Below are 23,359 nucleotides of genomic sequence, written 5' to 3' on the forward strand. Positions count from 1 at the left end.
ACTTGTTATACAGTTAAATTAATTTGTCAGTTTTGGGTTCTCCCAATATCTTGGGTCCTCCTAACACAAAATTCTAGTTGGTTTTTTAAAAATTTACATAGGGTAAATTTCACTCTTTACAGTGTACAGTTCAATGGGTCTTGACAAATGTATAAAGTAATCTACCTAACACCACAGTACATACAGATCAAATTCATCATCTTAAAAATCACCCTTTGTCAGAGCCAACCAATTTAAAAATCCCTCTAATAGCTTCAGTCTTTTACTTGGACATACCTCACAGAGTTCTAGAGTAGCAAGCAAACATCCCAAGGATAAAGTAAAAAATAAATTAAAAATTTTAAAAACCACAAAAATATTTTATAGGAATAATGGGCCACATTTGCTCAAAAATGAACTTTAGAATATCATATTAGTATTGTTCTTATTTATTTGCAGAGCAGAGAATGCAAACTGCTTAACAGAACTTTGCTATGTGCCACCAGAAATAATGTCAGGAAGGAAAATTTTCTGTTCCTTCCTTCTAGGTCCTTTGACTGGTCTAACAGTTAAAATGACAAAGACAGATTAACAGCAGAAAAGCAAATTTAATTTTCTATGTATGGGATCTCCTAAAAATAGGAGACTCAAAGAAGTGACCAAAACAGGCAAATTTTATACCATTTAAACAAGGAAACAATACATTTGTGAAGAACTGACAAGCAAAAGGGGTTTGGGCTTGGGGTAGCAAATGAACGGTTTGCTTACAGACCAAAACGTGGTTTGTTTCCACACCCTGTCAGCCCTAAATTCTGTCTCCAGCGGTACGCATCTCTGTCTACTTCCTGGTACAGAAAAGGACCTTTAACAAGGGAGATTTAGCTCTTGTTTCTAGAGGGGCAAAGGAAGACAGCTGTGTGCTTCTTACACCAGCTGTTCCATAAGCAACTTAATTCAGAATAGTCACCATGCCAAAGTGGCATCCTCTGGGATGGCCTCTCTGCTTCCTTTCAGTAATATTTAGATCACTATCAGCTTTACCTGTTAGTATCTGTCTGAGCTCTAGGGCAGCGACTTACAAAATCAAACTCTTTGATTTTCCTATTTTCCCATTTTTATTGGTTTGATTCAACTCCTTATCATCTCTCATCTAAATTATTAAAAAAAAATTTTCCTACCTGGTTTCCCTCAGGCAAGTGTCTCCTAACTGAAAAACCCCTGCCCACAAACTCTCTGAACATATCCTCTTTAAATCCAAATCTGATTGTTTTTCCCTCAATTAAAAACCCATGCCAATATACCTGGACAAAACTAATTCAAAAAGATACCTTCACCCCTATGTTTATAGCAGCACTATTCACAATAGCCAAGACACGGAGACAACCCAATGTCCATCAACAGACGAAGGGACAAAGCAGACGTGATGCGTACATACAATGGAATATTGCTTAGCCGTGAAAAGAATGAAATGGAGCCATTTGCAGAAGCTTATCATACCGAGTGAGGTAAGTCGGAAGCTGAAGGACAAATGCCGCACACTCTCACTTATGCGTGGGCTCTAAAACGCGGCACAAATGGGCCCATCTGCAAAACAGGTTGGGACTCGCAGAGGGAGAGGATAGACTTGCGGTTGCAGAGGGTGGGGAGGAGGCGCAGGGAGAGGGATGGTCTGGGGTCGGGGTTGGCACACGCCAACTATCGCATTTGGAGAGAAGAAACAAGGTCCTACTGTATAGCGAAGGGAGCCATATTCAGCCTCCTGGGATAAACCATAATGGACAAGAATATACGAAAAGAACGTGTGTGTGCGCGGAACCGTGTCACTTTGCAGGACAGGAGAGGCTAGCGCAGCACTGTGAATCAGTTACACTGCAAGGTTTTTAATCTGTTTAAAAAAAAACAAACTCATTCCAGTTGCCAACAGGAAGATCCCCAGCTCCTTAACGTGACAGCTGTGTGACTCACTGATCTTTCAGCCAAACCACGGCCTCTCACACACACCTCTCTGACTACCGGAAGCGCCCCAAGTTTCCTGCACAGACTCCCCAGCTTCCCCTCCGCCTGTCCACACTGCTCTCTCTTTGCCAACGCGAACCCATCCTTCAAAACCCAATTAGATTTTACCTCCTCTGGAATCTTGCACCGTTTCTCAAAGTGAATTAACTTTTCTTTCTTTTTTTATCCTGCTTTTTGTGTTCCCATGGCCCTTTCATAGAATATTGTGCTGCTGCTGCTGCTGCTGCTGAGTCGCTTCAGTCGTGTCTGACTCTGTGCGATCCCATAGATGGCAGCTCACCAGGCTCCCCTGTCTCTGGGTTTCTCCAGGCAAGAACACTGGAGTGGGCTGCCATTTCCTTCTCCAATGCATGAAAGGGAAAAGTGAAAGTGAAGTCGCTCAGTCATGTCTGACTCTTAGCGACCCCATGGACTGCAGCTCACCAGGCTCCTCCCTCCATGGGATTTTCCAGGCAAGAGTACTGCAGTGGGTTGCCATTGCCTTTTCCAGAATATTGTGCTGTGTGGTACTTATCAATAGTTCTCTTTTTTGTAAAGTCTGAGCTCCTTAAAGAAAGGATACAGCCTTTCACCTCTGATAACATCCCTGAGACTTAAAACGCCACGCTTGTATGAATTCAGATAATGTGAATGTGAATTTAGACAATCACACCAAAAATAAAATGGCAGAACTCTCTGGAAGGCTCTCCTTACCTGTCAGTCCCCTCTCCCCTCAGATTGCTTGCTGACTCACGTGAGAACCGTGAGAACCGGATGATTGGGGATAGAACAGCAAGGCATCCGGGCGCACTGGGCTCCACTCCCAAGGCACACTCCCTCACTGTCTGCCCAACCCGTCCAACAGGAAGCCGGAAGCATGCACGCCCCTCACTCAGAGGGCTCTCCCATGTGCGGTCGGGGAGCTGTCTTCTGTCAGATCTACCGCTCAGCTAGCTGTGATCATTATTTTAAAGGCTTTTTTGGCAATATTTACTTTTTTCTTTCTGATTAGATGTAAGACACACCTTAGCAGGATCGGCCACATACTAAAACCATCTCTTAGAACAGGCTATTTTCAGGAAAGTTTCAGCAATGACTCATTTTTCATGTTTCATATTGACCCATGCTTGTTTAAACAGAAAATTGTATTTTTCCAATCTTATCTCTCAGTTATATGAATACAACTGTATTAGGGTTTCCCAGAGAAGTGGAATCAATAGGATCAATATCTAACTATACACATATACCTAGAGAGAGAGGGAAATAGATTTACCATAAAGAATTGGCTTATGTAATTATGGAGACTGAAAAACACCAAGATATATACTCTGAAGAACGGAGAATCAGACCAATGGGATAATTTCCAGTCTGAGTCTAAAGGCCTGCGAACCAGGAGACTCGATGCTTTCAGCTCTCAGAGCTCCTAATGTAAGAGAATGAGAAGTTAAGTTCTAAAGGAGAGGCTTGTCGGACCGCAGACGGCAAAGAGAACAGACCGCTAGCACAGGAGGAAAATGAATGCCGTGATGCAGCCAGAGACTGCTGCACTGAGAAATGATGTGCGTGACTTCAGAGGCTTCTAAAGCGGCTGGGGTTACTGCAAAATCACCAGGGCCTCTGCTGAAGACGGCTATACACCAGCAGTGCTTTAAGCGAGGGTGTGGCACTATCTGAGACCTGAGTTAAAACACAAACTTTATGATACATGCTTCCTTGGTGGCTCAGACGGTAAAGAATCCCCCTGCTGGGCGGCAGACCTGGGTTAGATCCCTGAGTTGGGAAGATCTCCTGGAGAAAGGAAAGGCTGTCCCCTCCAGCATTCTTTCCTGAACTGCATGGACAGAGGACTCTTGTGGGCTGCAGTCCATGGGGTCACAAAGAGCGGGACACGACCGAGTGACTAAGCACAGCACAGACAGTACTGCTTATGTCATAGACCCTCTTTTTCAGGTTTTGAAGACAGTTTGAAGGCAAGCAACTCAGCCTGGTGCTTTCTACCTTGTCTCCATTCTTTCTTATCTGTAGTTACTTAAGAACACTGCTATGTTCAAAATTGCTATCAGTTGTTAAGTAGGGTTTCTTAAACTGTTACAACAAACAACATGCCCAAACCATTTTCCACCATTTAATGTTAGAATCACCAATATCATTGGTTTATAATACCTCTTACATTATTGTTGGGTAAAATTTAAACATAAATGTATATTAACTTTCCCTGTAGAAAAAATTGGGTTGCAAATTATTTGAATAAAACACAATATAGTATTATACTCATTTTGTAGCCACAACAATCAAAATGGCGTCTAGCAGAGCAATAAAATATAGCAGTTTGACAAGGATTTTTGGAGGGATGAACCAGGTAGGTAATTAATATGATCCGGTTTTGTCTGGAATTGTTTCTAGTCTCTCATGCCTTGTGCATTCACTTTGGGACAAATAAGAGGATACAGGAAAAAGCCCGTCATATTTATCATCTTCACACTGGGAGTGCCCTCTCTTCTTCACTAATCCCTTCCTGACAACACAGATTTCTATGGGGTCACAGTGTTCAGGATGAGTAGAGTGATCCTTAAGGAAGCTCTGAATGGACATCAAGATTTGACTGTATCTTTTGCCCATTTAATCCTGGATCTTCAGATGAATCTGCATATCAGATAATCAGTTCAGTCGCTCAGTCGTGTCTGACTCTTTGCAACCCCATGGGCTGCAGCACGCCAGGCCTCCCTGTCCATCACCAACTCCAGGAGTTTACCCAAACTCATGTCCATTGAGTTGGTGATGCCATCCAACCAACTCATCCTCTGGCATCCCCTTCTCCTCCCACCTTCAGTCTTTCCCAGCATCAGGGTCTTTTCCAATGAGTCCAGTTTTTCTCATCAGGTGGCCAAAGTATTGGAGTTTCAGCTTCAGCATCAGTCCTTCCAATGAACACCCAGGACTGATCTCCTTTAGGATGGATCTCCTCCCAGTCCAAGGGACTCTCAACAGTTTTCTCCAACACCACAGTTCAAAAGCATCAATTCTTCAGTGCTCAGCTTTCTTTGTAGTCCAACTCTCACATCCATACATGATTACTGGAAAAACCATAACGTTGACTAGATAGACCTTTGTTGGCAAAGTAATGTCTCTGCTTTTTAATATGCTGTCTAGGTTGGTTGTAGCTTTTCTTCCAAGGAGCAAGCATCTTTTAATTCCATGGCTGCAGTCACCATCTGCAGTGATTTTTGAGCCCAAAATAATAAAGTCTGTCACTATTTCCATTGTTTCTCCATCTATTTGCCATGAGGTGATGGGGCCAGATGCCATGATCTTAGTTTTCTGAATGTCGAGTTTTAAGCCAATTTTTTCACTTTATTTTTTCACTTTCATCAAGAGGCGCTTTACTTCTTCTTCACTTTTTATCATAAGGGTGGTGTCATCTGCATATCTGAGGTGATTGATATTTCTTCCAGCAATCTTGATTCCAGCTTGTGCTTCATCCAGCCCCACATTTCACATGATGTACTCTGTGTATAAGTTAAATAAGCAAGGTGACGATATACAACCTTGACATACTCCTTTCCCAACTTGGAACCAGTCTGTTGTTCCAGTCTGGGTTTCCCTTGTGGCTCAGCTGGTAAAAAATCCAGCTGCAATGAAGGAGACCTGGGTTCAGTCCCTGGGTTGTGAAGATCCCCTGGAGAAGGGAAAGGCTCTCCACTCTAGTATTCTAGCCTGGAGAATTCTTGACCTGCACAGATTTCTCAGGAGGCAGGAAAGGTGGTCTGGTATTCCCATCTCTTTAAGAATTTTCCACAGTTTGTATTGACCCACACAGTCAAAGGCTCTGGTATAGTCAATAAAGCAGAAGTAGATGGGAGGAATATACATAATGTTAAAGGAGGGTGATAAGAAACTCCTCAAATTAACAAAAATCTACTCTGGGCAAGCCACTTCCTACGGGGGGTGAAATATGGGTCTGCTGGCTTGTGAGTCTCTGTGGGGCAAGGAGTACATGGAAGTCTTCCGTGTACCTGGTACCCTGTACCCATGGTGCTGCCACGTTGTCTTAGCTCTTCCACAGTGTTCTCGAAGGCCAGCACATTCGCTGAGTGTCGTCTGTTGTGTACAAACGTGTAACGGAGACGCGACGGAGAGGAAAACGTGGGCAGAGCAGCCTCTCGCGGGTGGGCCTGCTCCGTCTGTAATCTCCTGCCCTTCTCCTCAGGGGGGTCCCTCTCTCTGATGCTCTGGGGCCTTTTGGGAAAGTACAACAGTCAACTATTTTTCTTTAAGATGCATCTGATTTTCCCCTGCAATATATTCCTGCAGGTTTGAGTTATTCAGTCTGAAATAACAACCCAAGGGGTCTAGCCTTCTCTGAAACAGTAGCCATCACAGAACTTGTCTCATTATTCTTCCAATTTCTAACAGGAAGAGGTAGAAACACACACACATACCCCTCCAAAATAAAAATAGCAATTCTTAGAAAACAGCATAATCTCAACCTGTTATGCCCAGAGTCCAAGTCCCCAAAACTGAGAGAATAAGACGTCCACAGCAATGCAAAAGCATAAAGGGGTTTATTACCAGCTCGAGCCAGGACCCATGTTTCATCCAGCACAGTGGAATCAGACAAAGGCCCTGAGCTCTGAATCACATCTACTTTTATACAGACGGTTCTTTGTTTCTGTAACAGCATAGCTGATTGGTTAAACCGTATGCATGTGTGGGACTTTTAAACCTCACATCCCTATCCGGATTGGCTCAGGTCTGGTGCGGGCGGGGGGCGGGGGGCGGGGGGCGCTACAGGGATTTTTTCTGATTGGTCGAGCTACACTGCCTGTGGGAATTCCCAGAGCCTCAGCTTTTCTCAGGCCTAGCCTGCCCCTTAGAGCCTGTCCTGGCTTCAGTTTGGTCCTAACATTCCCGCCTGTCTTTTTATCCTTGAGAGGAATCTTCCTCTCCATTCTGAGACACTGCCTAATATTGTTGCCTCAGACCATTACCTGAACGGTACTGATTTGGTTTTTTTTACAAAGGTTATCAATTTATTTAAAATACATGGGCCAAAAGTTAGAATGAGAAGGAGTATAATGAGCGGTCCGAGTAGGGTAGAAATTAGTGTTGTTAGCCACAGGGACTGTTGGAACCAGGACTCAAATTAATTTTGAGACATTTTTCTCTCTCTCTCTCTTTTTTTTTTTTTTTATTTAGCCCCTTTTTTTATCTTGGCCAGGGACTCCCTGATTACCCCTGAGTGATTTCTATAAAATCAACATTTTTCTCCTAACACAGCACATAGGCCCCCTGAGAGACTTCATACTCAAGATACTTCTTGGGAATTGGGCGGAGGTCTCTTTCTTCTGTGATTTCTTCCTGCTGTGCATGGGCGTAGGCCTGCCTAGCAGAGCAGAAGTCTCTCTACCTGATCTAAGTTGGGGTTTTTCACATCTGAAACCAGCTTCCACCCTTGTAGTTGCAGCAATTTAGTTGGCCCCTCTCAGAGATGAAATAGACAAGGGCCAAACAAGAGACCTACCAGGATGGTCATCTCTGGTCCCTGGAAACAGAAGGCAGCATTTGGGGGTGAGGGTTGCAGGCTTTGTGACCCCTTCTGATTGGTTGGTGGTGAAGCAACAGAGCAGTGCTCCAAGAATCTTGTGTTCAGTCTGACGTTACCATCTTTTACCTGGGTGGGGGCTCAAAGACACTGCTATGCATATTTCTCTGAGTAGGAACCGGGACTCTGTCTGGAGGCTGTACCAACCTTTGATGGTTTCTGTTTTCGTATCCCCTCCCTTCCCTGATGAGCAATTGTTTGAATCCACGCTTTGGAATTCAGCGAAGGCCAAGGAGGCTGAGCAAAGTCTATATCTTATGGATAAGAAAAGGAGAACGCAGAGCAGATCTGTACTCCAGAGCCCCAGAGTCTCGCTCAGTTTTAATTTAAGGGAACTAGGCAACAATGACTATGATAATTTCCTGTCAAAATGGGGCACAGGACTGCCCCAGCTTGGAACACTACAAGCTCTAATCTGAAAGTACACCCATAGCATCACCTAGTTATTTTCCAGGATATCTGAACCGTAGCTACTCTATTTTGACTTTTAATTATAAACTCTTTTTTAATAGCCAAAGCAGATTTTACCGTTAATGACAGTGTTTTTCTAGATATGAGAAGATGCAAGAATTGGGACTCATAAAATCTTTTCCTGAAAAGATCTAACTATCTGATGGCCTGTTTTGCCAGTTTTTTTCCAGAGCACAGAGTGCCTCATTTCTGATTTTTACCCTGAACTCCTTTCAGGGGCGTTGAAAGTCAGCAGTTGCAGCGGCCATGATTTAATCTTTGTGGATGCAGATGGCGAGTGTCAGTCTTCAGTTGGCAGAGCCCCTTTTTGCTCATAAACTTGACCATGATCATGAGGGGGGCACTTCATGACCATTTTATCCCAGGGTGCTGAGAGTGTCCATTTTCAGGTAAACAGGCCACTCAATGTGCTGTTACTGGACTAGGCCATGAAACAGTATCTAAAATTCTCTGGACCAACTGTCTTACTAGCTTTCTGGTCCAGGAGAATATTCCCTCTTGTTGCTTCTTGCCATATCTAGAGTTACACTGTTACCATCATTGATCTCATACGGGACTATATATTATTCTATTAGAGGCCTCACACACATATAGTGTAAGAAACAGCAATTTTGTAAAACAGGTGAAATACAAATAACATAGCCAGCAGTATTAGTAAAGCCACAAGTAAGACTTATGTTAAGAACTTCCATTAGATGTAGCCCAGTATATCTTCAGGTCATCTGACTTAGTCTGCCCTGTAGAATCTTTATCTTCCAGGGAAATTATATATTGGCACCATCTATAAGGAACATAGCCCAGTTTTTTTTAGTGTCACTAGACTGGTTATCTTTAGTATGATTTAATTTTTTAAGTAACTTTTCTCAGGGCCAACCAGTTAAAGTCTGGTAATAGAGAAATTTACCAAGATAACCCAGAACTAGACACAGGTTATTGGCCACAAACCCAACAATTGGATTGATTTTGAAACTAGCATCGGATCAGGCCTATGATAGAAAAGCATTTGACTTATAAGCAAAGGTCTAAGAAGTCAAGGAAACATAAATGATCATACGACTCAGGTCCAGCATCTCGGGGAAGCCGTCTCCCTCCGATGTCGTCGTCTTCTCATCCTGGTGTAGTGTAGTTTCTCCTGATAAAAGAGTCCTTCCATCCATGTTGGAGACAGTCCCTTAAATTATGTCTTTTTCCAGTCTTGGTTGCAGGTCATGAGGCATCTGATCTTCATCCAAAGATAGATTACTGAGATAAGCTTCAGAAACAAACTTAGGGTGTTTTTCAAGAATTCAATTAAATTTTACGTTAATATCACATAACAGCAAAGAACTATCTAAGAGATGAGTCTTACTAGATGCAGACCTCCATTAACAAACCGGGATTTAACATTTTGAAATATCTTTTTTCTTCCTTAAAGTTACTCTTATTTTTATTAAATATAATCAAATTAAGGCTAGTTTGTTTGCAAAATAGGTCTGTTCTCACTCATTTTGGTCTGATGATTTTTATAACCATAATTGATTATAGGTTTTTTATTTTGCTGAAACATTTATAGTCTCAGACTGAACTTTTAAAATAAAACAGGGCTGGGAAACTCACACCAAAGGCTTATTACAGATTTTGCCTAACAAATCTAGGTGAATTTTTTCCTTTTTAAGGTCTCAAAAATTTTTTGAGATTTTTTTTATCCGTGAGATAAACTTCCTAACTCATTTGATAAACTTACTGGGAACCTAAGAACTTCCAATTTTCGGAGGAGTCAGATAGAAAATATAATTGTTTTGTTTATAACGTTTAATTTTACCAAAGTATTGTCATAATTAGTTTGAGAGGAAGATTTTCCCTACTCCCTGAAAACATAAGATTTAACCCCATAATTTTTCAGATAGAAACCATAAAAGTTATAAGCATATTCACTGGTTCATTCAGTCCTTTTGCTAACTTTTGTGAAGTCATCAGGTTTTTCATTAAAATACCAGGACATATCAGAATGTTAAAAACTCCATATAATTTTTAGGATATCTGTATTAGTAATTTTACCCTACATTATAATATGAGCAGATGTATTACTCATTTGATAATCTTTTTAATGTAATTTAACCAACTGAATAAACACAGTTTAATATCTCTCTTTGGGATGCTTCTGGGGCCCTCCAAAGCACCCCAAAGTTAGCTAGAAGCCAAAAGTGCTTCATAGAATGATTTAGGATGTTTTGTCAACAAATATCAGAAAAGTTTCGAGCACTCAGTCAGATTGGACTATAGGTCACTGTGAAACAATTGCTATTCACTCAGCCAAAGTAACAATATGGGATTTCAGAGGGGAATACAGAACAGACCATTTAAGAAGCAAATGAACTTAAATCTATTGTCAAATGCAGTTCAACATCTGAAGAAATTGTGTCCTTTTAACAGAGAGAAAAGCCAAATTCAAGTTTTTGTGCCAGCTTATTTTTAGTCATTAACAGTCCCAAATTTCTTTAGCTTCTTTGTAAGAGGAAACTAATGTTCAGTAATAAATGTTTCAAAATTTTACTCTATTTGGAAATGAGCTAGCTAGTCAGTGAACTTCCATCACTTAGTTTAGCACAATCCCAATTCAAGTTACCCCAATTTGGACAGACTATTTCAGCCAGGCATTCCTAAAGCATAATTATTCTTAATAAAATCTATCTAAAAGCTCATATCTCATTAACATTTTTTTGAAGTTTTTTTTTTACTTGAGGTAATTTTTTTGTTGACAAACTTGTAACAGATATAATATTTAACATATTAAACCTAAGTACAATGAAAATATATTTTAATGTTAAGTACTCTAAGACATGTCTATATTAAATAGGTCAACAAACAAACATTAATATCAGGTATTTAACATTGAATATTTCCCAGTTTACATGAACCTGGAATTTATTGTTTAATTTAGAATTACTTGATTTGTAAGCACTTACCTTTTTTAAGCCAAATAAACAGATCTCATATACAAATTAACCTCAAAAATATTATCCAGAGACAGAGATATACCAAGACATATTTAGACAGATACAGTGAAAGATTTAGCTTTAAGTCCTTTTTTTTCTTCTCAGTGTCAGGAGTTAGAGATAGTCTAGATAACTGTTCTTAAGAGCCCTGGTCTCAAGGCACAGGGAAAGAAAATCAAGGTCTAACAAATGGCGGCAGGTCTAAACCACATGATGGCCAGACAAAGCAAAATGGCCATCAAAAACCTTCAGGTCACAGAGTTAAAATACACACATATAAACCCGGCAGTCTTCATCAGAGTGAAGGTGAAGTCGCTCAGTCGTATCAGACTGTTTGCGACCTGTGGACTGTAGCTCACCAAGCCTTTCCATAACATCAAAGATTTTAAGGGAGGAAAGGAAGCCAGGTTGAAAGAAGAAGGGGGAGGAGGCGGGAGAGGGGGCAAAAGGGGTGGCCTTACAGACGTCTCCTGCCACCTACAGACACCCAGGCCTTACGGGACTTTTCCCTGGGCTTCCAGAGAAGGGAGGACTGGAACTCGGCCCTACCAGAAATCAGAACCAGAATTCGAGTTTCCTGCCAAGAGGAGGTGATCAGTCTCCAATCCTCAGCTCAGGCTGAGGGCCCTTCGACCAGATTTCTGCATCTAAGACCAGGGGACTGGAAAAACAGGGAAGGATAGGAAGGGTTAAGGAGAGGAAACAGAGAGGGAAGGGGAGAGAGATCAATAAAGTCTCTTGTTCCTTACCGGTCAGGGCACTCTGGCCAGTTGTCCGTGTCAGGAGGAGACCAGGGACAAAAGGGTCCCCGTTGCGGCCACTGGGTCTGGTCCGTTGGCAGGCAAGCTGGCCCCTGAGCACCCCGAGTGGTCAGGATGTCAGTCTTGGCGAAGAAGAGTCCCACTAGAGTCACCATTTGTTGCAGGAAGAGGGACCCCTTCCAGGGCCCGAAACTGGGCTCTTGCCTAACACTCGAAAATGAATTGTCCGAGGAGACGTATGTGCTGACAAAGCAAGAGATTTTATTGGGAAAGGGCACCCAGGTGGAGAGCAGCAGGGTAAGGAAACCCAGGAGAACTGCTCTGCTGAGTGGCTCACAATGTACAGGTGGTGTCTCCTTTAAACCTTTCCCGAAATTGGTGGAGGCTTATTAGTTCCGTATTCCTAATCAGGATCCCCTGTCATAAAGCAACTCATGTAAGTGGTTACTATGGTGCCTGGCCAGGGTGGGGCGGTTTCAATCAGTGTGCCTCCCCTAACAGTTCCCCCTGCAAGATGGGGCATATAGCGGCGCCCTTGGTTCAGGCTCCTTGAGATTCTTTGGGTTCTTTCTTGTCACCAACACCTGAGGGGTAGAAAATCCCTGTTGAGGCAAAAAAGGTTTTACCCAAGGAGGGGGCTTGGTCAGGGTGTCGGATCCGCGGTCGGAAGACGATATCTCGGACTTGGTGTACAGTTCCCAAGTCAAAGGTGCCTTCTGAGGGCCAGCCTACATGGAAAGTTGGCCATTCTGCGCTGCAAAAAGTTATTAATTTGTTCTTCTTCACCAGCACTGATAGATTCTGTGCTCTAGACTTAAAATCAGAAAAATGGTCAGTCCTAAGGGACAACGGAGTAGAAGTCTCTTGCCCCATGATTACAGGATAGAACACAGGAGACAAGATGAACACACAGAGAGCAGCGGCAATGCCGGCGCACACAAGGATGCGACGAACAGAGGAGACAAACCTCGGCCGAGAACACAGTGCTAGGTCTTCCTGGGCCCCCTGAACCCTCCCATCCCTCTAGGTTATCTTACCAACAAGGCGTTCACAGCGCCAGCCGCCTTCCCAGCACGATGCCCGGCCTCGGCCTTACGCCGGCTAAGACGACTAATTCGCCCCTGATTAAGCCTGACAAGAGCTCTCTCCTCACCAGAGCCAGCTGCCTTCCAGCGCGTAAGCTGGGCCTCGGTCTTATACTGGCTAACCAAACTTAACACCGGTGTTCAGATAGCTTTCCTCCAAGTGAGGAAACCCCCTCTACTGGGGGAGTGCTATTCTTCCCAGTTAAAGGGATCCTGGACAAGCCCCCAAATGTTGTGCCCGAAGTCCGAGTCCCCAAAGCTGAGAGAATAAGATGTCCGCAGCAATGCAAAAGCATAAAGGGGTTTATTACCAGCTCGAGCCAGGACCCATGCTTCATCCAGCATAGGGGAATCAGACAAAGGCCCTGAGCTCTGAATCACATCTACTTTTATACAGAAGGTTCTTTGTTTCTGTAACAGCATAGCTGATTGGTTAAACCATAGGCACGCGCGGGACTTTTAAACCTCGAATCCCTATCCGGATTGGCCCAGGTCTGGTGCGGGCGGGGGGCTACGGGGGTTTTTCTGATTGGTCGAGCTACACTGCCTGTGGGAATTCCCAGAGCCTCAGCTTTTCTCAGGCCTAGCCTGCCCCTTAGAGCCTGTCCTGGCTTCAGTTTGGTCCTAACAAACCTACAAGGTAGAAGATAAATATATTTCTTACCAGCCACAGACATAGCAATATCATAATAAAATATTTAACATCTTTATTTTGCAAATCAGTTCTAATTCCTTTCTTTCATCTCCAACTCTCTTTACCCAACCAACCTGCTGGGACTGAAAAATAAACTCCTTGTCAAAATTAGTAGGTGCTTGTTAGTAGCTGCTTGCATTTCTATAAAAAGCCCCAGTAGAAACTGCGAAACTTGTTTCTGTAAGGTCTCAAGTTATTTGGTCAAGAGATAGTCTGCTCACATTGTCTTTTTTCCCTTCACTTTCTTGGTGGGGTGGGGGATGGGGGAGGGCGGTACACAGTTTCTTTCTTCCAATTATAAAAGCATGTTTAAGTTTCAGTAAGTGGTCATGTTCTCTACCTCATGGAGAAAGCAAGTCTGTAGACAGAGGAAATTAGAGGACAAAGGGAAAGAGTCTTGTGGGCGTTGCTAAGCCTGGGGCTTGCTGCTCCCAAGGTCCTGCTGAGCGTCTGTCCTTCTTAAACATAACCCAGTTGTTCTCCTCTTTTTATCTCACCAGATAGCATCTTATTTCTCTTTCTTGTTCTCAGTCGCTCAGTCGTGTCCAATTCTTTGCGACCCCATGGACTGCAGTCTGCCAGTTTCCTCCATTCCTGGGATTCTCCAGGCAAGGACACTGGACTGGGTTGCCATTTCCTTCTCCAGGGGATCTTCCTACCCAGGGATCGGATCTGTGTTTCCTGTGCCTCCTGCATTAACTGGCCCATTCTTTACCACTGAGCCACCTGGGAAGCCCCAATTTCTTGCTAAACAAGACTTAATTCAAATTTTCTTTATATCACTTAAAAGCAAAGGAAATCTCACTAGTAGACCAAACTAACGAAAACAAACAGAGAAAAATCTTGTTCCAGATCACCGGGTCCTGTTTAAGAAAAAAACAGACATTAACTCCATCTTTATCATCCGCAGAAGTGCTACAGAATGTTAACTCAAAACATTCATTTGGTTGCTTTCTACGCATGCCCCTCTCCCTTTTTGTTCACTCTTGTTCCTCCTCCAGGATAGCAGAACAGAAGCAGACAAACCTCAGAGGAGGCTTCTGAGATCTGAACTTGCGGCTCCAGCTTCCTTGCACAGAAGAGAGACGCCGGGGAGAGGCAGGCCAGCCAGCCCAGAGCAGGCCCGAGACGCAGCGAGGACAGTGGGGAAAGGATAAAAAGCAGCCTCACAAAGGGAAGAAGAGCACCTTTCGTCGGCTTTTCCCCCGGTCCCTGTGGGTGAAGGGATTCCAGCTACCCCCTGTTTGGTGTTGCCTGATTCACACTGATTTTTGTTCAAATAAACTCTGAAAAAAAAAATTTTTTTTTTAATCCACACACACACACAAAATAGAAACACCTTTTGTCTTAAATGCCAGAAAGTAGAATAGAAGGGATGACGGTGACCAAATGGACTCAAGAGTTAGCATCACTCCTTGTCATCACCTAAGGACAACCTGCAATTCAAAACCTGGAAATCTCCTAGCCCCTCGACGGGAGGAGCGCTGTCTGGCCATCTTGGGTGGGAATGGAGGGGTGAAGGGCGCACCTTGCCCCTGACGAGTGGCGGAAGAGCAGAGCCAACCGGAGATGCCTCTGCGTGACACACGGCGAGCACAAGGACCCTGGTCCCGGGGAAAGGCAGTGCTCGGGCAAAGGAGGGACCCAAAATTTCAACCTCAGCTCTGCGAGACTAAAACCTCCTCCGCGTGAGATGTCTGGGCTTGCCCATGAAAGTGAGAGGGTAACCGGCAGGAAGGCCAGGGATCTCCAAACAGAGGAAACAGGCTACAAACGCCAGACATTTTTCTCTCTCTTAAGCGGCAGGAGGAAACAGACTAGCGACATTTTTTCCTTCTCTATACAATTTTAAAAGGAGGTTTCTCTTAAAATAGTGTGTTGCCATGACGACACCTGGTTTCACCTGAAGTTAACTATTCTCAAACCTTGAGTTAACCAATGCCTTTTTCTTATGGAAATGTTTGTCTTAAGCTATGCTAACGTACTATGCATTTACCCCAGGCTCTGTCTTCAAGTTGGTTCCGCCTCATGGCTCAGAACCTACTTGACAAACAAAATACTCAGATATTGTTGCCCTGATCTCTGTAAACGAAACTATTTGTGTGGTAATCTGTCCTTCTACAAGATTCAAGTTAATCATTTTATGGCCCAGGATGAACCATTTGGTGCCAAGATTATCCCACAATGCATCTTATGGGTGAGGGGCCTGGTGCTTTTCTGAGTTTTAAGACATTCCTTTCTCTCATTAACAGACTGCTAGTGACTATATAACATCCAGCTGAAGACTAGCAGGGGCGTACTCTTTCTGCCCCCTTCTGATGCCTATGTCAGAAGCTTTCTCTATCTCCTTTATACCTTAATAAAACTTTATTACACAAAAGCTCTGAGCGATCAAGCCTCGTCTGCGGCCCTGGATTGAATTCTTCTCCTCCAGAGGCCAAGAATCCAGGTGTCTTTTCATTCAGCAATAACCTTTCAAAAGGTTATAACTCATCCCAGAAGGAGGAGATAAAGACCCAAACAGGAGTTGGTTTCAAAATAGTAAGCTGTAAGGAAAAGCTGGTTTCTGCTTTCCATTTCTCTGCTTTCCCAGCTGTCTTCACCAGCCACCATTCTGTGAGAATTAGCTCTGATCTCAGTTTGCCAGTCCCAAGTCAAGTGCTGTTTCCTTCCCCCGTTCTGCCTTTTCTGGGATTTCCCAAGGGCACTTTCTTCTCCATTTGTCATATCAAGGATCATGAATACAAACACAAGGTTTTGTGAGAACATTCCAATGCTGTCCTCAGGTTCACACCCCAAGAGCAGCAAAACCACATGGAATCTCCCCATTTAAAAATACAAACTTGCACTTACCCATGATCTGTGTAATATGTATGTTCAGTAAACAGGACCTGTGACAGCAGAGGCCAACCTTGCAGCGTTACTGAGAGGCTCCTGTTTCAACATCCTCATTCATCAGTGGCAAGTTCCTCGCAGCTCCAGGTTTCATGCTGGACACCCCCTCCTGTTTTCCAAAGAAGACTTCTAACCTTTGTTTACCTCTCTTTTCTTGCCGTGTATTTTTCTTGACCACCTCTCCTCTTAGTTTCCTGGAACCCATCATTCCATATCAGCAACGTGCAGATCATGTTTCATTTCTTTCCCCAGATTTTTGGGGTGTTGGCAAGACAACTGAAAAGAATGGGCCAGCTGACTTGATTTTTGTATGAGAAAATTTGAGAAGAGGTGGCAACAAATGGCGTTATTCCCCTGTTGTTAAGTGGGGCCTGTGGGAAAGCATCCTCCTCCCTGAGCTAGGAGGTGTGGGTTCTCTTCCTAAGTCTGCTACTGCCAGCTGTGTGGCCTCCAGGAAAGGATGCACGATCCCTAACTACTCACAGAATCATATACAGTTTGAGCTAGAGTAACAACCCATCTCTCATTTCATAAGAGACTCAGAAGTCTGAAGTGACTTACCGGCACTAGACAAAGGGAGGGTGAATTGAGCAGAAACGCTGAAGGACGTAGAGGGAAGAAAGAGAGTAACTCATCTGAAAAACAAAATTGGAACCCTTCGGGAAACAGTCCGCCACCTGAAGTTAGACAGGATATGAAAGCTGTAAGAAACGCCGCGGGAAGAAAGAGCCACCTCTATGGACCGTTGGTGAAGGCCTTTAATGGGCGGTCGCTCTCGGGCAGAACTCCCGGGGGCGGGTGAGCAAGGAGACAAAGGGAGTCTGCGAGGTAGGAGGGGTGAGGAAAGGTTTTATAGCTAGGGCCGGCTTCCCATATAAGGAAGAAAGCGCGGGTTTCAGCGGTGTCTAAGGGCTCCTGTCGGCTTCCTGATTGGATGGCTTGGCTTCCTGATTGGATGGCTTGGTTGTCGGCCCGCCTCCTGGGCTTGTCTGCGGCTCTCTGCCAGGACATGTCCCGACATGTCTGACCTTGCCCTTACCTTTCAAAAGCCAATCCTCCTGTGTATCAAAATGGGGATGACTGCGTTCCTGCACACGGTGGCAGAAACGAGGAGCCTAATTCCCTGAGACACTTAATTTCAGCTAGAAGATTGAGATTCAGGTAAACTCTGAAGGCAGTGAGTAACCCTAGGTTCTAAGTGCTCATGAGAAAACTCAAACGCCAATGTAAATATCCCAGGTTTAATAATTAGAATAAAATAGCAAACTGAACCTTTAAAGAAAAGAGGTGAACAAGTCCAAGGTTATACTGAACTTTGATAGGTAGAAACAGAAGCTGTCAGGAAAACTAGAAGCAGTCATCACGGAAGTAACAGAAAGGCCATAACTGGAAGCTCACAGATCTGGAGAGAGAGGCGGCGGCGCCGTTTGCTGAGCTGTCTAGCGCTATGCTCTGCATTTTGCCATCTTTCCTCATTTAATTTTCAGAGCAGCCTAGAAGTACGTATTGTTCTTCTCATTTTACAAAGGAGAGATCTATAGTTCAGAGAGGTTAAATGATCTGACTACCATCAGGGCTATTTCCAATCAGTAGAGCTTGCTCCAATTCAGATTAATCCAGTTGATCCAAAAAAAAAAACGGGCGGCGTTTGCTTAACTCTCTCTCCCCTTCCACTTAGCTGTGACATGGTTTAGAGACAGAAAGACTTCCCTGGTGGGCTAGCGTTGAGGACCTGCCTGCCACTGCAGGAGACATGGGTTTGCTCCCTGCTCCACGAAGGTGCCACGTGCCGCGGGGGAACCAAGCCCAGCACCACAGCTACTGAGCCCAGGCTCCCGAGCCCCCGCCAGGGCTACTGAAGCCCCTCCTGCAGCCCGCGCTCCGCGGCAAGAGGCGCCCCTGCAGGGAGACTCCTGCGCGCCCCCAGCGGAGAGCAGCCCCTCACGCTGCAACTGGAGAGCCCAGGTGCAGCTCCGAGGACCAGCACAGCTGCAAACCAGGAAATGAATAATAAAATAAAGGCACAAAGCCAGAAGGAGCAGGCCTGGGAGCAACAAAATGCTGATTTAGTTCTTTGTATTTCCTGCTGATATCCTGAGAATAGAAATGTCATACAGCTCATTTTTTCCCCCAAAATATGTTTCTATATTTATACAAGCTTGCTTCTTTTCCTCATCTGTTCTCCATCTCCCTAGAACTCACCTGCACATCCCCAGCTTTCCTTCTGATTTCTCAACATCTTCCTCTGCAAACTGTTCCTTCTCTCTCCCTCGGTACATTCAAGGGTCCGTAGCCAGGGCCTCATCCTGAGTGGAGAGGGACAGAAAGGACTTAAGGGAAGGAGAGGCTCTAATCAAGCTGACATTTAGAAAGACCCATAAAGAGAGCTATAAAGAGGTGCCTCTCCCTGGGCTCGACCTGAATGTGCCCCTCCCAGAATGACTGAGCTCTGTGTTCACTGGGGTAATTCCTGCCCACGGGAGAGTCAGAAATGTCCACAGACCCCCAGTCTGGTCTTTGCTCTTGTCTGTGTCCGTCACTGCCAATCGGGTCCTCTGTCACCTGTATTCTCTGCCCAGCCTCCCTGTCCGTCACCAGCTCCCGGAGCTTGCTCAAACTCATGCTCACGAGTCAGTGATGCCACGCAGCCCTCTCATCCTCTGTCATGCCTTCCCTCTTTATCTGATTGCTTTCTACTGTAAAAACTCCCACTGCTAAGCTCACCCCACAGATCCTCCTTTGGGATCTCCCATTCCAAGATTGTATCTTCATATGCTGCGCTCAGAGTTTTTAAAATACTTCTCATTTACTGAAATTGCACTCTCCCCAGGGGAAATGGATTTTCTGAACTTACTCAATCGTTTTTCTATGTTTCAGTTACATCAAGATGCCAGGATGACGATGATTTCCACCATCACTTCTGGACAATGACGCTTCTTGCTCTCATGTTAAACCCTGCCGCCTACCCTTCTCTTCACTGTCACGTCCAAAAGCCATTCTCACTTCCTTTAATTCAAAACTTCTAGCTTGTATCTCATCCCCAATTCCTGTCATCACCCTGAGTGAAACAAAGCTAATTTATCTCAAATTTTTGCCCATTAGATTTCATCACCTCCTTTTCCCTACAGACCTCTCCTCAACTTTTAGGTCATGCACTCATGTCCATGGCCTTGCACGTGTCCTAGGGCCTTGTTTTCAAATGCAGTTACTTCCTGCCTGAAATGATAAATGCAACTCCTTTAAAACTACGCCTTCTTGCTTTTCCAGTTTGCTTTGTCTATTACATTCAACCCAGTAGATCTTGCCCATCATCAAGATCTTGAGTTGATGAATTCCTGTAATTGTTTATCAATCATTCTTCTCTTCCCTCACCATTCTCCTTAGATTGAGAGAGTTATGCTGACCAAAAGAAAGGAAAAAATATGTAAATTCAAAATGAATTTGTTTCACTGGGCGATTACAAGTAATTTGGCAGCAAGCCCTTTCGTTTATCTCACCAAATGCTTAAAGCCGTGAGCCGTGAACTCTGTGAGCTGCTCTCTCCTGCACCGTGTAAGTGCTGCACAGCTCCGTCCCTTCTGACCGTTCCAAGGGCTCAGTGCCTATAATTACCTTTTTTCACTTTTGCGTCATCAATGTCTGCCTCTTCACTAGATCAGTCCCCACTACAACACCCATGATCTTCAGTTGTTCACCTTCAAAACTTTCATTAACATGTAACACAGTTGACTTCCTTTATCTTCAGACGATTTCTGCTCAAGGCTTATGTGACTGTGTTAGGTGTCCAGTCATGTCTGACTTTTAATGATCCCATGGACTGTAGCCTGCCAGGTCCTCTGTTCATGGGATTTCCCAGGCAAGAACCCTGGAGTGGGTAATCATTCCTTCCTCCAGGGGATCTTCCAGACCAAGGGACTGAAGCTTGGTCTCCTGCATTGCAGGCAGATTCTTTACCATCTGAACTACCCAGGGAAGCCCAGTGTAATCTAATTTCATTTCTATCCTCTTTGCTGGCACATTCTCCTGCTGTAAGTGTTTCAAATACTGGAGAGCCCTGTGTCTGTCCTTGGCTCTCTTCTCCTTTTAACCTGTGGCCTCTCATTGGATAATCTCTTCCAGCCTCATGATTACTAAAAACTCCTACAGCCATACCTCTAGCCTCTGACATTTCCTTTTGAACATCAAAGAAGCATCTCAAACTTCAAGTTGCCAAATCAGAACTTTAGTCTTCTCCCTTCCCCCAAGTTAACAGTAAAAGGTTAGCTCAGCAGGCCTGAACTGCCTAAAGCTGCATATTCTAAAGGTCTTTAGAATTGTCCCTTTATTGCTCTTGGTAAGACAGTTCATGGGGCTTCCCAGGTGGCTCAGTGGTAAAGAATCCACTTGTTAATACAGGAGACATGGGTTTGATCCCTGGGTCAGGAAGATCCCCTGGAGAAGGAAATGGCAACCCATTCCAGTATTTTTGCCTGGGAGATCCCATGGACAGAGGAGCCTGGTGGGCAACAGTCTGTGGAGTCACAAAGATTTGGACACCACCTAGGAACTAACCAGCAATAACAACTAAGACTGCACAGAGGTCAGTATTCCATGGCACAGAACAGGCAGAAAAGGGAAAACAATGGAGGGAGGAATCAGAACCTTTCATGGCCCTGCCTCACCTCTGTAGCCTCAACATTATGGTCTCATCAGTTGCTACGTGTAACTGATCTTCCTTTTTAAATAACCTCTTTAAAAATAAATCCAGTCCTTTCTTTGCAATTCTACCGCCAATACTCTTGTATAAGCCCAGATTAATAAACTTCTAAGCTATCGCCTCTATTCTTTCCCTGAAAAAATCTTTACCATTGTCAGATTAATCTCCTTACAACTTCTCTTCATGCCTGTCATTCCCTCTCTCAAACACTTTTACTGGTTCCCTCTGCCCTGTCTTCCTGTAACTTGCCATCTCACGTTAGTGTCTTTTTCTAGCCTAAAGTCCCACTAGTAATCTACATGAGGGCTTCCCAAGTGGCTCAGTGGTAAAGAATCTGCCTGCCAATTCAGGAGATGTGGGTTTGATCCCTGGGGAGGAAGATCCCCTGAAGAAGGAAATGGAAACCCGCTCCAGTATTCTTGCCTGGAGAATCCCATGGACAGAGGAGTCTGGTGGGCTACAGCCCATGGGGTCACAAAGAGTCGGACGCGGCTGAGCAACTGAGAATCTAAACAAACAACAACATATGCTAATTAATCACAGTGTCCCAAACACTGCTCTGGGCACTGGAATACAAAGTATCCTGCTTCCATGGAACTTTTGTCAAGTAGGAAGAGAAAGACAATAACCAAGCACACAAAAATCAGTAAATTACATAGCATATTGGAAAGTATTCAGTGCACGGGAGGGTTAGGGAAAAAAGGATGGGGCGTGTCAAAGAAGTCTCTAATTACAAATGAGTAATCAGGGCAGGTCTCATCCAGCACACAACATCTGAGGAAAGACGTGGCAAGGATGTTGGAGTACGGTCTAGCAGAATCCACAGAGTAAATAACCATGAGAAAAGGATTTGTAACATCAGGAACAGCAACTACAAAGGTCTTTAGGATGAGGAAAAGATAAATGTGGCTGCCATGGGAACGAATGAGTTCGGGATGAGAGGAAATGAGGTCAGAGAGAGAATGGAAGGCAGACGATAGGGTCTTCCAGGCCATTATAAAGAGCCCTCAACTCCAATCAAACTGGCCACCACTTACATTTCCTACATGTACATAACCATTCTTATTGCCACAGGTTTGTCTCTCTTGCCTAGGAGGATTTCCCTGCTTATCCAAAGCCTACCAGGCCCAGATTATCTCTCCCTCCCTTTATAACACCTTCCAGAACTCTGGCAGCCTGCAGTGACTTTTCACATTTTATCACGCAGTCGATACTGGACGTATTTGTCTTTTTTACTGTCTCCCTAACTTTTCAATGTCTTTGTAATAATATCTTATCTTGAGGATGATGACAATACTTATGTTAATTTGAAATGATGATCATGACTCTACTTACAGATTTGATTGACAATAATGTTTTCTGTTTCTCTGCCCCACCAATGAAAGAGGAAGCTATCCATACAATTGGAGTTAATATATGGAAAGCATCTAACATCTAAAAGACACTCAATAAAGAGCACATTTTATTATTCATATCCTAAAATTAATTATTCCCATCAATGTTGTATCTAACTGGCAAGTGAAGGAGGCCAATGATTTCATCATCAAAAGGCTCTACTAAACATGAGTGATTACTGACCAGCTCGTGGTGAGCACTTTCTCCTGCTCCCCGTGTGCCTGAACCATTTAAGCCTCTCACACACAAGCTCCTCTGTTAGGCAGCAGCCATCTCAGCGCACTCTCGAGCCTGGTAGGACTCAGGCACCGACTTGGCTTCAGCGCTCTGATCCCTGGTGATGTCAGTCTTTCTGCTTAAGCCAAAGCTGGCTTCCCGCCAGGCAGGTCTCTGCAAGAACAGGCAGGTTCATGACCTTTTCTTGAAGCACAGTCTTGTCCTGCCTTAAGCTAGCTCGTGGAAAGAAGAACAATTCCTCATTTCTGCAGATCTTTTGGAAGGTGGGGCAAGCAAGTGCCAAGATTTTTCGAAACAACAAGAACAAACAAATATCCAGCTTCCCAATGAACCAAGAAGGAGAATTTCGTTATCTCAGACCCTTAGCACAATCTTGCTAAAAACATACTATAGAGACGGTTGTTTCTATAGTAGAGAAAACTAAGGCAGAGAGAAGTGAGAAGCTCGTCAGTGGGGCTTCCCTGGTGCCTCAGGAACCCGCCTGCTAATGCAGGAGACACAGGATCGATCCCGGTTCTGGAAGATCTCACATGCCGTGGAGCCACTAAGCCTGTGCCCGCGACAATGGAGCCTG

The 23,359-nt window shown here is 44.3% G+C and overlaps 1 long non-coding RNA gene across 2 annotated transcripts in view; it reads left to right on the forward strand.

Annotated features, from left to right (window-relative positions):
* LOC138440554 (uncharacterized) overlaps positions 1 to 14,861 on the forward strand; it is a 29,655-nt gene extending 14,794 nt beyond the window's left edge. The window contains exons 4-5 of one of the 2 annotated variants that reach the window (XR_011257079.1): positions 1,328 to 1,484; positions 14,564 to 14,861. This is a non-coding gene — a long non-coding RNA (uncharacterized lncRNA). Of the gene's footprint in view, positions 1 to 1,327; positions 1,485 to 2,194; positions 2,672 to 14,563 lie in introns of those variants that run through there. The other variant, XR_011257080.1, reaches the window with a different exon arrangement.
* The last annotated feature ends 8,498 nt before the right edge of the window (positions 14,862 to 23,359 follow it).

The sequence above is a fragment of the Ovis canadensis genome, chromosome 5, assembly GCF_042477335.2.
Source record: "Ovis canadensis isolate MfBH-ARS-UI-01 breed Bighorn chromosome 5, ARS-UI_OviCan_v2, whole genome shotgun sequence".
Classification (NCBI taxonomy): Eukaryota; Metazoa; Chordata; class Mammalia; order Artiodactyla; family Bovidae; genus Ovis; species Ovis canadensis.